The following is a 13,554-nucleotide window of genomic DNA, read 5'->3' as shown; positions in this document are numbered from 1 at the left end:
AGTATCTACCAGACGTTGTCTCACTGCTCTTTTAGCCTTAGTCTGGCCCAACTCCACCAGCTGTTCAGGAGCTATTCCTAAAGAGGTGAGCTTATTGCTTACCGCTGAATACCAAGTCGGCTGAGGAACAGCCACTAGGAACTTGGGAATTAACCCAGTCGGCCGCAAGTGTACTCTCAGCCAAAAATAAATAATTAGGAGCCAAGCACGTGATTCAATTTTTAGAAAACCAGCCTCCATACGCAAGACCACATTTAGAGTGCATCTTGAAGTACCAAATAAAGTTCTCAAAAACCCAGATTGATTCCCCACCTAGCATATCAGAACTTGAGTATGGACCCAATTGAATGCCATACAATAACTGAAGGATTACTTTGGCAGAATATAATGTTAAGGCTGCAGGGATAAAACCTGCGCCTTGCATTCTAAAGAATCTATTAGTTGCCGCCACACTGCATTTTGCCGACTTGGCTACCATTCTCATGTGCGCAGATTTCCTGGCATTTTGTTGAAAAATGACCCCCAGATATTTTCTTTGAGTGACCTGTTCTAATTGAGGTCCATTCAATGTCCATATAAATTTCTTTGCTTTGTTCTTAAAACACATAATTTTTGACTTATCATAATTGATGTTTAACTGCGCCTCATTACAATACGAGGCTAGGACATCTACATGTGAGCACTGTACATTATGTTTTCTCAACATAATTCTCTTCCACTATGATGATGCTCCATCATTTTTTATTTGTAACATTTTTTAAAATATTGATACCCGACTTCTCTTTCTGAGAAGCCCAGAGGTTTCATGGTTATTTTTAGCCTCACAACCACCCTGTGAGGGGGTTGGGCTGAGAGATTAGTGACTGGCCCAGAGCCCAGTGAGTGTCATGGCTGAATGGGGATTTGAACTTGGGTCTTCCTGGTCCTAGTCCACCGCTCCCCAATATACTCCAAGGTATATTACCTAATGGTCACAGAGGGCTTCTGGAGCTCTCCATTATAACTGGATTCCATTCCTATCTGTTTTCAGTACAAGTGATATATTGTGCTCCTTTTGCATATACAGGTGAAACTCGGAAAATTAGAATATCGTGCAAAAGTCCATTAATTTCAGTAATGCAAATTAAAAGGTGAAACTGATATATGAGACAGACGCATTACATGCAAAGCGAGATAAGTCAAGCCTTAATTTGTTATAATTGGGATGATCATGGCGTACAGCTCATGAAAACCCCAAATCCACAATCCCAGAAAATTAGAATATTACATGGAACCAAGAAGACAAGGATTGTAGAATAGAACAATATCAGACCTCCGAAAAGTATACAGTGTACTGTGCTTGATTGGCCAGCAAACTCGCCTGACCTGACCCCATAGAGAATCTATGGGGCATTGCCAAGGGAAGGATGAGAGACATGAGACCAAACAATGCAGAAGAGCTGAAGGCCGCTAATGAAGCATCCTGGTCTTCCATAACACCTCAGCAGTGCCACAGGCTGATAGCATCCATGCCATGCCGCATTGAGGCAGTAATTGCTGCAAAAGGGGCCCAAACCAAGTACTGAATACATATGCATGCTTATACTTTTCAGAGGTCCGATATTGTTCTATTCTACAATCCTTGTCTTCTTGCTTCCATGTAATATTCTAATTTTCTGGGATTGTGGATTTGGGGTTTTCATGAGCTGTACGCCATGATCATCCCAATTATAACAAATTAAGGCTTGACTTATCTCGCTTTGCATGTAATGCGTCTGTCTCCTATATCAGTTTCACCTTTTAATTTGCATTACTGAAATTAATGGACTTTTGCACGATATTCTAATTTTCCGAGTTTCACCTGTATATAAAATGTACACGGTTTCTCCTCCTCCTGTGGTCTGTTATTGTTGCGTTACCCTGTTTTCTGTGGCTTCTTTGTTTTGGGAAGGGGGGGGCCTTTCCCCCTCCCATTGGTCTCCCATCCAAAGGATTGGTTGAGTTCACCCCTGCCCAGCTTCAGGAAACATTTGGAGAGCCTTCTTCCTGCCCCATGTCCTCCCTTAGGCCTGATTGTAATGTATTATCATTTGTTGCTTCAAATTCCATGGCTTCCCCAGTATTGTATCGGCTTGAACAGCCTGTAATTTGTGCTTCCCTGCATGGTGCTAATGCTGTCTGGCACTTGGGTTACATCCAATTGCACCTTCTGGGCAACCCTGGCGGGGAGGATCACCAGTTTGGGCAGCAGAACTAGTTCAGCCATGGGATCCGTGAAGTGTCCCTGAGCATGTGGTTTCAGCGCCAGAGCCCAGCAGTAGTAGTTTATATACATACCTGGGCGGAGCCTAAGTAAGGGCAAGTGAAGTCAGAGCCTAGTAAGGGCAAGACATCATCAAGCCCCACCCACTGAAGGGCAAGACGTCATCAAACCCCTCCCCATGAAGGGCATGATGTCACCACAGCAGGGAGGAGTTGAAAACCCTCCAGAGAACATGTCCAGGCATGCCCAGAGCCTCCTGTACTATGAGGGCTACCCACCTGACCTGTGAGGACCAATAGGAACGAGGTCCCACCCTGCGTGTCATTGAGCTCTTATTGGTTGAAAAGGGATACTGTAGGATATAAGTAGCAGGCTAGGGTGTAGGTTCCTGCAAAAGGGGTTGTTGTCCACTTTTGCAGAGAGGATGTCTGATTACAGGACACCCTTACGCCCCATGACCCTACCTTTACCGATGGCACCAGTGAAACCTAGAAGGGGTCGTTCCAAATATGGTGTAATGAGGAGCCTCTCCTACTCTCCACCCTCGAGCCTGAAAAATGGACTCGATCTGGACTCCTGTGCCACTCCTGAAGGTGTGCCTGTGGAAACGGAGAACAGAGACCCTCAAGAAGTAGAGTGGGAATCTGAGAGCCGAGAACCACCAGTAACAGCCCTAAAGCAGAGAAACGTGAGTTCATCATCATCAGATTCTGAAACAGAAGCTCCTGTGAAACCAAAGCTGCGTAGGAAAAAGCAACGGGTTAGGAGCAGACCCCACTTTGATTGGTGTGATGAGCAATGTTGTGATAGTTCATGTGGGGAGTATACTTATTCTGATGAGTGTGGGTGCGGATCTGAGCAGTGGTCATCCAGGCCAAGGGTATCCTATCGTGTGCTCAAGTGCTGCAGTTCAAGCGAAGATTGGTCATCATGTGAATGTGAGACGCTGAGTCCTAGCCAGAATCATTACTCTTATTGTAGGGCTGTGTGTTTCACATCAGCATCTGAGAGTGAGGAGGATGTCACTGATGGCTGTGTACTTACAATACCTACAGAGAAAACAGCAGCTGAGGAGCAGGACGAATCGGTCGAAGAACCATCTATGGGAACTGGACCCCGAGAGTCTGAAGAGGTGATTGTGGAACCTGAGGGGAGAGAACGAGTACCCCCCAATCCCAGAAACGTGAGTTCATCATCATCAGATTCTGAAACAGAAGCTCCTGTGAAACCAAAGCTGCGTAGGGAAAAAAGGGTGAATAAGAAGCATCAGCTGAATAAGGGTGCTGATGAGTGTGGCTCCCTATCTTTCATGTCAAACAGGCCTCGGGAGTACCGGTGTGTCGATCAGAGTTGTTGGATGTGCAAAGATCGTGAGACACCATGGCCATCCAGCCCTACAGAGGATTACTTAAGGGATGTAAGCGTTACATCAGCAGCTGAAGGTGGGGAGGAATGTATGGATAGTGGTCTGGTAACCACGGCCATGCCTGAAGAGCAAAATGTAAATGAGGAGGATCCCAAGATGGTGAGCCATATGTCTTTTATTTTGTATGATTAGTTTATTTTACTTAATGCTCAGTTTTATTAAAGTATTGTCCCCTCTTATTTGTACAGGCCAGGACCATTGAGAACATGCATCTAGGCGATGTCAGCGTTTCCTGTATCACATGTGTCTGTACTGAAAACGATCAATAAAAGAATTTTGTTTGAAAAAATGTGTGTTCATACCTGTGTTAAGTAGCACCATGGCGGAACAGGAGAAAATCCTAAAGAAAATATATTATACACCAGGGAATGTAGGGAGCTATGGTGGTGTAGAACCTCGATATCAAGAGGCCCGGCAGAACACTAAAGAGTTGAGTAAAAGACAAGTGAAGACATGGCTGTCAGAGCAGGATGCTTACACTCGGCATAAACCTGCGAGGATACACTTTAAAAGAAACAAGACGGTTGTTTCAGGGGTTGATGTACAATGGCAAGCCGATCTAGTGGACATGCAGCAGTTTTCTAAATACAACGATGACTACAAGTACATATTGACAGTTGTGGATATTCTATCTAAATACGCATGGTGTGTACCTCTAAAAGACAAAAAGGGTAGGGAAGTGGCCAGGGCTTTTAAAGCTATTTTCAGTGAAGGCCGAAAACCTAGAAAGCTCCAGATGGACAGAGGGGGGTGAATTTTTAAATAAGGCAGTAGGGGCCCTATTAAAGGAACAAGAAATACACCATTTCATCACGAACAATGATGTCAAAGCTGCTGTGGTTGAACGTTTTGACCGAACACTAAAAACACGAATGTGGAGGTATTTCACAGCTCACAACACCTTCAGAGATATTGATGTTTTACCTGAACTCATAAACAGCTATAACCACAGTTTTCACAGAACCATACAAAACAGGCCTGTGGATGTGAAGCCTTCCAATGAGTTGGCTGTATGGAAAACTGTTTACGGTAACACTAGCCACAAAAAAGCCAAGACTCTTACGCTAAAAAAAGGTGATCATGTCAGGATTTCAAAGATTAAAGGAAGGTTTGAGAAAGGCTATGAACAGAACTACACCACAGAATTCTTTATAGTGGACCAAGTCATCAGAAGAAGGGAAAGACCTGTTTACCTGTTAAAAGATGACATGGGGGAGGCTGTTCTCGGCAGCTTCTATCCGGAAGAAATGCAGAAAGTTAAAGAGGGGGTGGACAAGGTGTACAGGGTTGAAAAAATTATAGATACAAAAGGCCGTGGAAGAGTAAAACAACATTTAGTGAAGTGGGCAGGTTGGCCTGATAAGTTCAACAGCTGGGTGCCTGCTTCAGATCTATGCAAACCGGTGTAGAATGGCAGGCAGAGGGTTTTCTGTTACTCTGCCCAGTAATGCCAGCCATAAGGCCTTCCCACAGAACACTAGTTCTGCCTACACGATCCAATTAGCAAAGCCCCTGGATCTTCCTGGAGAGTGGGAAGTGGGCCTGGTTGAGATACAGTACCCGCACAGCTAGAACACTATTACGGAGGAGACACCCTTTGAATAGACCAGGTGGCCAAGGACGCGGCTCTTTACTGTACGAAAGGGGTATTACCCAAGCATTACAGATTGGGTTGACAATAGTAGTAGAATAACCATACTTGATTTCAACATGATTAATGACCCTAGGGTCAGGAGGTCAGGCTTACGTCAACAGTGAAAGAGAAGCATGTTTATGGCAGATACTGTTTTAAGGAGGTACAAGCAGACAGCTGTAACTCTATATAAAGTGCAGCTGTTTTGAAAGCTGTATTTCCTTTTGGGGGAAGTCGAGCAGAATTCTGAAAAAAGCACTATAATGTATACATACATGTATAAAATATATATATTGGCGAATAGTACCGTTTTGATTATATTGATTTGTCCTTCAGTTTCTTTTGGATTAGCAAAATGCCCATCGCTTCTTCAGCTGCAGTCCCTTACCCCCACATTTCTTATTGTGTGTCTATGGCTGTACAGTATATGTATGCTGAATATGAATCTGAGAGTTCCAAGATAAGTCTTCTGGATCATGGTTGAAGCATCTTCATTTGTTTAGGGTTTGATTCCCCTGTATCACCTATTGGCTAAGTCTACCTGTGCAAGTCTGTGGTAGATAGTGAGAATGGAGTGCCCATGTAACTTTACTCACACTGATCAACAAGATTTAAGGTCACAGCCAAACTCACATGCATAGGCCTCCTTGAGAAAGATTTGGAATTATTCGACACAGTCTGCTATAGAAGTGAATAGTTTCTTAGAATAGCTTTGTGCCACCATCCTGTATCAACATTCTCTTGACATCAGAATTGGCAACATGGAACTTTTGGGAATTCAGTCTCTATGTAAAACTATATATTACTTTATTTTTATTTTTTATAATTACATTTTGAATTTTCATTACAAAAAGACTCAGTACAAAATACAAAAAACCCTGAAACAACACATTTCCTAGCATATCAACATAGCCATACAAAAAATTTCAACATTCATAATACTAGCTTCATATAAACATTAAAATCCATATCAAGTTTTCTCTTCCAGATACCCCAAAGTGGATCCCACCAAATTAAAAAAGAAAAGAAAAGAAAAAAGATGATCTCATTTGCCTCCCTTCTTCCTATCTTATGAATTCTGTTATTTTTATCCTTTATCACTTCATCTGTAACAAAGTAAATGGTACAACATAAATGTAAAATCATACACTTGGCAATCATTGCTAAAGTGTTTGGAATAAACCCGTATACATTTGAACCACCCCCCAAACCCTTCTGCACCATTCAGTTACAGAGAGAGATTCATAGTCTTTCAAGTGTCTTGAAATTATCTTTTTAGCAGCAGTCAGGCCCTATTGTCAGAGTTCCCAGTTTAGAGGGGAGATTTACAAACCATCCCATCAGAACCACTTATTTATTATTTTATTTTATTTTATTTAACATATTTTTATACCGCCCAAAACTTATGTCTCTGGGCAGTTTACAAGAAGATAAAAACAAAGGTAAAACATTAGTAAAAAAACAAAAACAAGAAATTTAAAACACAATCATTTAATTTAAAAACAAACAAAAACAATATTCTAAGAACAATATTAAAACAACCAAAACAATATCAGTTAAAAGCCTGGGTGAACAGATGTGTCTTTAAAGACTTTTTAAAATTTGTCAGAGATGGGGAGGCTCTTATTTCACTAGGAAGCGCATTCCAAAGCCGCAGGGCAGCAGTGGAGAAGGCCCCGTCCCTGAGTAGCCACCAGAACACTTAGATGTTCTTTCAATTATTATGTTTGTTATTCTTTCTAAATTATCTAATACCGCCTTCCAAAATTTATGAACCACAAGGCAATTCCATTTCATATGGGAAATTTCTGCATTTAAATCTCCACACTTCCAACACCTCACAGAGCTTTTGTATATCTTATTAAGCTGTTTAGGTGTCATATACCATTGATACAATACTTTAAGAAAATTTTCTTTCATATTAATACAAATAGCTTTCATTGCTTGGCTGTTGAAAATATTATGGGATGCTTTTTAATTGGGTAATGGGGGGCACATGAGAGTAGGTTGCTTATTTAGGAGTAGGGGCAATTTTGGAGGGGCAGCACTGTTGGGGAGAAACAAAATGATTTCAAAAAGACCACATACATGAGAGTTATAGATTATTACTGTTGTTTTCTAGATGTCATTGTGGTTTTGCACAATTCTTATCATTCCTGCTCCCTGTAGTACATGTGTACGACAGACAACCAGCTAGGGCATCAGCACATTTAATGTCAGCATGCCAGTCACCTGCAAAAGTATGACTGCTAGCAGCAAAAGCAGTTATCTAGAGAAATTCATGGTTACTGCTTGACTTGTCTGAGTCCCCATTTCTTAAGGGTCAAATTCACACATGATATTCATTAGTGCCCCAAACTAACATCAAGTGATGACTTGCATACATGAAAGAGTTATCACAGCTCAAACACAACCATTTTTAGTTATAGCAATTCACACAAGGTCAAGTAATGGGCATCTAGTGATGCACGCGAACGTGTGAATCAGCCACCAGGCAAGCCTTGAAGATAAATTCTTAAGAGTTTGAAAGTAACAATTCCGGCTGTTGTTGGCTTGTAGTCTTCCATTGTTTTAAAAATCAACACACACACACACCCGACAAAAAATAAAAATTACCAGAAGTGAAATTCACAGACAAGAAATACTTTAATTCAAGATTGTGTAAAATGAACATTTTTATACAGTTAAATATCTGAAAAAATGTACAGATAAAACAATCTTATTGTAGGGTCTTTAACAGTAAAATCTACCATTTAGTGCAGTTTTCCGTTTGGAGACAATGAAGCAATGAGTGCATTGACTAATTAATCTAAAACACAAACAGATTGCAATTATGAAGAAATGTGCAAACTTTCTAACATTTGGAGGGGCAGAAACAGGGTGTGTGGCCGCTCTGCAAACATGCCCCACCAGTTGGCATGAGTTTCATGGCTTTGAATCACTCCATGCTGCTTGTGTGGAAAAGAGTGGTGCTTGTAGTCCCACCAATGTAAATTCATTTTTGTTTACCTACTGTAACACAGAGCTTCAGAAGATGAGCTTTTTAGGGGACAAGCTTAGTATATGAGACATGCTGATGGAACCAGTATCTTCAAAACACATTGAAATGCTACAAAAACTTTGTTTAAAGATTTTATTTAAACTGTTAAGAATCAACCGACTGCTTCATGAACAATTCCATTTTATTTCCTGATCTTCTCTCATATTTTCACATTTCTTGGTCCTGAAGAATAAGGAAAAAGCCATACCTACTTTGTATAAAGTTTCTGATTACGTCTTGGCTATGTCTAGTACTTGCTATGTATGTGTCGGGGAAAACTTTGTGGATGCACCATTTTGATTATCATGAAACACTGATGAAAACGCCTCCAAAACATGTATCTCTATAATGTGATTTTTATTTTTTAATTTAATTTAATTTTATTTATTTATTTTGGTGGTATAAAAAGGGGGGCCAAGGAGGTATGAGCCAACAAAACTGGGAGGAAAGGATGAAAATATGATTTGGGATAATTTTGGGCGTTGGAGGGTGGGAGGGTTTTTCATTGCTTAACTTCATCTTAATGAAATGAAACTTTGTAACTTATAGTTAGAAATTGTAACTTTGATACTGAATTCTCTTGCCTTCAACAAGCACACTGACAGAGACAGAATGCTACAGTCTGTTGGTTATATATATTTCCACTGCTAGAGCTTCCTGTTAAGCAAGTGCAATCTGCAACATCCCCCCCCCAAAAAAAGTTTGCTAGCACTATATAATGTTGCATTCTTAGGCTACTGTGAAGTCTATGTTTCTTGTACTAGAAAATTGCCCTTTTGACTTCTAGATCCTGCTTCCCTAATGTGTTTTGTAATTGGTTATAAAATTGTAGACTTTTGTGATTTTGCCAAAGTTGTAGCTAAATTTTTATACACTTGTCTTGATTTTTCCCCCCAGATCCACTTAAATATTTAGAAAAGTAAATTTTATTCCTTAAAAAGATAAGGAATAAAATAGTCATACTTTGCAACACTTTCTTTCACATAAACACTTGCAATCACCAGGGGAATGTATTTTGTAACATATCAATTATAAATATCGTATTTACCTTTGAAATTTTGTATATTGCTTTTCATCATTTTTTCTTGTATGTATGTTTTTGGTCACTTGACTGGTATTGTGATGTTGTGAAAAGCATTAAGCCAAGAACAATTGCCGCTCGGCGTTGGGGGAGAATCCCAACATCCATGCTAGGATCTTTAGGAATTATATTATCTCTCCATACCATGCATAATTTTATAGACTTCTATCATGCCTCCTCTTAGTTGCCCCCCCCGCCCCTTTCTAAACTAAAAAGCCCCAGAGGTTGTTCTAGGCTTGCCTTGCCTTGTAAGAAAGGTGCTCTAGGCCCCTAAGCCTTTTGGTTGCCCTCTCCCGCAGCTTTTCCAATTCTAAAATATAGTTTTTGAGATATAGTGACCAGAACTGTACATCGTACTCCCAGTGTGGTTGCACCATAGATTTGTATGAAAGTATTATAATACTTATAATACTTGTTATAAGTATTATCAGGGTGCTGATGAAACCCAAATCTATTTCTCCTCCTCGTCCTCATCCTCATTATCATGAAATTTGCTGGTCAGTGACTGAATAAACTTATAACTTATAACTCATCATGAAATGGCATTCACTCCCTAAACGCCTGCTTAAAATTGAGCTTCAGGGTAGAATTTCCCCAGTGTGCCTCAGTGTGCCTTGTATACATATGCATCTGCAAAACTGTGATAGTAAATAAATGCTTCAGGTCATATAGCTCCATGTTTCACTATTTCACTAAATTCACAAAACATACAAGGACATTTCTTAGCATACTATTCTTAGCATGATATGCTGACAGTCTACCATACTCTGTGAATAAACTGTGTCTTTTGAAACTCCTTTTATTCGAACTTGGACACAAATCAGTTTATTCATGGATCGCTGTAGTTTTTCGGCAGATGGCACTAGGAATACCACACAATCGTCTTGTAAATTGTGTGTATTTCTTGTTTTATTTAAGCTGAACTATATCACCAATGTAGAAAAAAAACCTGATCCATACATTATGGCTGAGTTCAGAGATGGCATGAAATTGGAGTTAAATGGGGATTGGTTGGAACTCCAGTAATCGAAAATCGAATAAATAAATAAAATAAATGTCTGAATTCGTGAAACCATGTTTTTGCAGCAAAAATGATCTGCAGTTTGCCTTGACAACCTCCAAATTGAACCTTCAGTTTGCACAAAAGTTTGCCACCAAGACCACTGGTTTGGTCACTAAAGGGTTATGTCTGAGCCCAAAGGCTGCTATAATCATGGGTTTGTGCTGATTTTCAAAGTGGTGGTGGCACAAATGTGCCAGGGATTGCAGCCGCTTCATTGCTTCTGTGATTCTCACTGGTCACCTCTCTGAGCACCAGCCCCACCCCTCCTGTCACCTATCCAGCTATAGAGTTGCCCCCCAACAGGGACACCACCACATCCCACCCCCAGATTTGTCAGCCTCACAAGCAGTGTAGTCACACAAGGGCATTCCCCTCTTCCCACTTTGTCCCTTGCTCCCCCCGACCCACAACCTGGCAAGCAGGAGGGAAAGGGGACGGGGTGATAGGATGGACACTAAGTGCTTTGCTCCCCAAGGAGGAAGCAGCAATGATATATGTTCACAAGCACAAACACTCTAGGTGGCAACATAAGCAGGGCACCCCATCACAGCACTGGGAGGGGAACAAATGGCTGGTGGTGTGGTGCCTGGGATCAGGTTTAAAAAACAGCCCCAACCAGGAATTCTTGAGCAGCCAAATTCATTTTTTTTCCCCACAGAAAGGTTGGGGAAAGGGGGCCCCCAGAGTTGGCAGATCCCCTTTCCCAGCAGATCTGCATATGATGCAATGCCAGGCCAGGCCTGACTTAGGAATTTTGAATAGATTAAAAGATCCACCCACTCACCCACCCACCCCCATCTATGTGCACGGTCAGGCTCTGACATATAGAGTGTCAAAATCTCCTTTGGGTGCACAGAAAAAGGGGTGGGTGGGGTTGCAGGGATTCTTTTTGTATATATATTTTTAACCATGGAGAGTTGGGGACCCCACACAAGCTTTGTTGGGTTAGCTCCACTCATGAGTATGTAGTCTACAGGGAGACCTAGGGGTTTCAGCTGCATGGGCCTCCCTAGTAGACTGAACCTCTAATGAGAGGCCTAGCTTACCAGCAGCAAGCTGCCAGAGGAGCAGGATTTTGGTTTGGTCTGCATGGACTGCTTTGACAGGGTGATCCCTTGCAACACCATCCTAGGTCACAGTGGAACAGATACCCCCACCCCCACCCCCACCTCGGCAGCAAGGACCCTTTGCCCTTCCGCATACACATGTCCCCTCCTAGGAAGTCTTCATGTTCCCTTCACTTTCCTCAGAAACCGGGAAATTATGTCCCCCATAGACCCTCTGCAACTGGAATCGCACTTCATTAAACCATTTCATTAAAATCAGCTAATAAAGTTAAACACGTTATCTTACTTGTATTCACACTTCTTCTCCTTTGCATTGACTTACAATGGCCCCTGTTGCAATTTGGGGGCCATTTTCATTGCACCAGACGTCACAGGATGTCTGTTTGGACAACACCATATCATATGAATTAGAGAACCTTTAGCAACATCACAGCATCAATATAAGGGAGAAAGCAGTGATATGTTTATGAAATAAACATTACGGTATCCAATAGGTGGAGAAAATCTGTTGGATGAGCTTCAATTTAAGAATCAGTGATTGTTCATACGACCAGCCCAACAGGGGCAGGACAGGGCTACCCCAGGTAGGGTGGGTTGTGCGCAGTGCCAGGATCACTCCCGATCCTGGCACTCCACCTCAGATAGCTCTGCTTTCATTCCCAGGCTAAAAGTGAAGTCGTAGGAGGCATATGCACTTCCTACCTCATGCCCAGGCCGTGGGGTGCTTTGGCTGCCACAACCACCATTTCCATAGAACTGGGAAGAGGGAGGGGGAGTCGCCCCGCAGTGGGAATTTCCCAAATGCACCATGCAACTCACACAGTGCATTGTGGGACTCTAGGAGGCCCAGTTCCCTCCCCCCTGCTCTTGATTCCCGTATCATTGGCCACTTGCCACCATGCCATTCTTCTGGGCATGCAAGTGGCAGAGCACTGAGGAGCCACCATTCATGTGGGGGAGGTCAGGTGGGCTCCTGCCTTCTCCCCAGACCCAGCTGATTTGGTCATGTGAATGATCTTCTAGTGTAGAGGATTTTTTGCTTCCTAGAACATTGGTCCATTCGACTGGAAGGATCTGGGTTTCCAACTCCTCATGTTGCTCGGCACATAGGAGCAATAAGTCAGACTTATCATGTGATGTATCTACGGTATATGGATATGTTTGGTTTCGGCTGGTCACCAATGCAAATGATATCTTCTAAAACTTTAGGGACCTCAGAAGCACTTAGAGCAGAGTGCCCAAATCTGGAAGTTATAGTGTGTTTCAGCTGCAGGTATTGCTACTTAGCTGTCAGGGGCAGATCATCCTGTATGCACAAAAGGCAGGAAATTGTGATCGGTGTCTAATATCTGGTCAAGAGTTAGAAGATGATTTATGGCCCCATTGTTCTCCATAAACATAATACCAGATGTTTTGACTGCAAGATTATATCAGAGGGTCATTTTGTCATGTAAGGATCAGAGTCATTATGTCAGCACAGGTAACTCCAGTCTGTTAAAATCTGGAGCACAGTCCAATCCAGTCCAATTTGGAGCCCAATACAGGTCTGATTGATAGAGGCTATACAAGCAAACCTCAAGAGTGGACCATGCTGAAGGGTTGGGAAGATCATATTTTAATTTAAAGATCCAACTAAGCCAATTTGTTCTATGATGTTGTAAAATAGCTGAGAAATTAAGATCCCCTTCTAGGACTGGTAACTGTAAGCTATGAAGGGAAAAACTGAGATTGTATGTATGTATGTATTTAGTAAATTTGTATTCTAGCCACTACCAAAGTCTCTAGGCGGTTTACTGCATAAAACAAACCAAGAATAAAACAAACCAAGAATTTAACTGTTTAACATAAAACTAGATTTAAAAATCCATAAAAACATTATGCCATATAAAGTGTCAGAAAAGTTTGAGAAAGTGTCTGAAGGGTTTTCGGGGAATGAATAAGAGGAGACTCCTTAATACATAAATCAAACAGGGAAGAAGATTTATTTTAATTATGTTTATTG

At 41.6% G+C, this 13,554-nt stretch overlaps 1 long non-coding RNA gene across 1 annotated transcript; it reads left to right on the top strand.

Moving 5' to 3' along the window:
* The first annotated feature begins 2,768 nt into the window (after positions 1 to 2,768).
* On the top strand, positions 2,769 to 3,757 carry LOC128339303 (uncharacterized). The gene is made up of 3 exons (XR_008312968.1): positions 2,769 to 2,930; positions 3,298 to 3,425; positions 3,563 to 3,757. It is a non-coding gene; the product is annotated as an uncharacterized LOC128339303 (long non-coding RNA).
* The last annotated feature ends 9,797 nt before the right edge of the window (positions 3,758 to 13,554 follow it).

This window comes from Hemicordylus capensis, chromosome 1 (assembly GCF_027244095.1).
Source record: "Hemicordylus capensis ecotype Gifberg chromosome 1, rHemCap1.1.pri, whole genome shotgun sequence".
Taxonomy (NCBI): Eukaryota; Metazoa; Chordata; class Lepidosauria; order Squamata; family Cordylidae; genus Hemicordylus; species Hemicordylus capensis.
Note: the sequence above shows the minus strand (reverse complement) of the source record. Positions and strands in the feature narration are given on the sequence as shown.